At 45.6% G+C, this 2,325-nt stretch overlaps 1 pseudogene; it reads right to left on the bottom strand.

The window, feature by feature from the left end:
* Positions 1 to 1,266: 1,266 nt before the first annotated feature.
* Positions 1,267 to 2,092, bottom strand: LOC114007317 (developmental pluripotency-associated protein 4 pseudogene; annotated as a pseudogene).
* Positions 2,093 to 2,325: the final 233 nt, after the last annotated feature.

The following is a 2,325-nucleotide window of genomic DNA, read 5'->3' on the forward strand; positions in this document are numbered from 1 at the left end:
TTTCCTAATTCCACACTTTTTTTTTATGCTGCTTCCTCTGTGTAAAAGGTACCTGCTTCTAGCCCATCTGATAAAAATCATAATTGTTCTTAATGCTTTTTCTCCATTATTATTTTTTGTTTGTTTAATGAGAGAGGGCAAGGAGAAAGAGAGAGAGAGGTATTTTTGACAGGGTTTCACCATTTCACAATTCTCCTGCCCCAGCTTCCCAGTTAGCTAGGCTTTCAGAGTCATGCTATCCTGCCGGCCTGTTTAGATTGATCTGAGAACCATATCTGCCTCTCACAGGGCCTCGGCCTTGCTCAGTGGTGCCCTACCACCTCTATCACAGAAGCTGAGCCCATATTTCCTCTATTATTAACTCGTTTTTCAGGGAGCTTCTCTTGAATTTCTTTTTTTTTTTTACGGGGGGTTTTAAAATATTTACATTTATTAAATTTACAATCAGAATGGAACATCTCCTAAGTCATCAGTACCCTGAGGAGGAAAATCTAACACAGACGCACATGAGTTTCTTGTCCCAACTCCTCCACAGTGCACCACTGAGGAAGTTCCCACTTCAAAGAGCTGTTAAATCTTACTAGTTCACATGGGTAGACATTTGGTAGTAGGAACAACTTCTTCACCTTATGAAATGGAACGCATGGTCATTTGTGAAAGTCTTTTCCATTTTCAAACATAGTCTCTGTACCCAAACCTGTGAAGCAGCAGGCACAGTTGGGGTCCAAGGGTAACATCTGCATCCCATCAGTCTGCCTGGCTCGCGAGCAGCAGGAAGCTCAGCTGGTGTGGAGGACCAGAGTCCAGCTGTCAAGGGCACTATGGAGTCAACTGTCCAACTTTTCTAGCATTAATCACAACCATAGATGTGCCTTTTTTATGGAATATTAATCCCATGGAGACTTTTCATTAAGGCCTTCTTCCTTTGAACACATTTCAGGCACAACAGAATGTCCTCCAGGTGTGGAGGTGGGGAAGTGCAGGCCAGAAATAGAAAAAATGCACACATTCTTCATTTTTTTAAAAGAGATTTTTTGCTATAGGGCACATGCACTCACCGGAGAGACAGAGGGACAAAAAGTGAGAAATCACCCCTCCCAGGGAGAATGGCCACACCACAATCCCTTCTCCTCCATCTCCTCTCAGGATATTGGGTGCATGCACACACGCACCCAGTGTGAGTTTTAAGCCACTGGGTCCATGACTCAAACCGCAGTTGACTACATGGGAGTCAAGTTACATAACCATTATGCCATCTGCTGGTCCCTACACTCTCCTTTTTTGTTTCTCAGGAACCCAGATTTGTCCAGCATGAAACTGCAGGTGAACCCAACCACCTGTGTTTTCAGGAGACTTTTCCCAGGGACTACACACCACTGACACCATTGGCCTCCTGTGAGAATTCCATGGACACTGCTTCCACTGCCTCCATCTTCCCAGCCACGGGCACAATTCTGGCCCAGGAGGCCAGCCCGGCCTCTGGGATGGAGGTTGTCCCCTTAATTGTATTAACTCCCTCAAGGAAAGCTGCAGACTCCTCAGTGTCTGGCAGAGCCTCAGCAGGTGGAGGAGCCACTTCGGCAGGATTAGTCCTCTCGAACACATCCCTTCCTGAGGACTTCCTGTAGACATTTTCCTTAGGCCCGCCTGTAATTTTCTTTGTAATGATGTCTCAGTCCTGACCTCTTTTGCTGTGGTAGGAATAGCCTTTAGAGCTTGGTAAGTATAGGCACACAGACTCCTATGTATGTCTAATTCCTGGCCTTTGGAGTTGATCTTTAATTGTTGGCACCAAGCCCACAAAACGTCTTGGTGAAGCTGGTTGTCTGGTGGCAGTGTAGTGGGCAGTGGAGGAACTAGCTCCTTTTTCTGAACCTGTAGGCTGTGACTGCACTGTGCCTTCTCCTCTGGATAGGAAGCTTTGCCATCTTGCACAGATCTTTTTCATCTTTTCCCTTCGATCCTGTAGATGTGCTTCCTTGTCTGGAAGCCCACCATTGCTCTTCAGTTTTTCCAGACACTTGCTCAAACTTGGGACTTCCATATTCTTCCCTTGACTTCTCTGTGGATTTCCACGCCCTGCCTCTTGCATGCCCCATATTTAGAAAGCACATCAGGTTGATAAACAGAAATTCTTCTCCCCTTGAATTGCATATAGCGAATATTGTTACATTATTTTGCTGCTGACGTATTTCTCAAACAAACAAAAAAAGTATTTTTAAGACATATGGAATTGGGGTCAGCAGAGGGCATGGTGGTTAAGTCACTGGACTCCTACATGGCCGACTACAGTTCAAGTCCCAGACCTGGTGGCTTGCTTTCTCA

Source organism: Tupaia chinensis, unplaced genomic scaffold (assembly GCF_000334495.1).
Source record: "Tupaia chinensis unplaced genomic scaffold, TupChi_1.0 Scaffold000152_1, whole genome shotgun sequence".
In the NCBI taxonomy this organism is placed as follows: domain Eukaryota; kingdom Metazoa; phylum Chordata; class Mammalia; order Scandentia; family Tupaiidae; genus Tupaia; species Tupaia belangeri.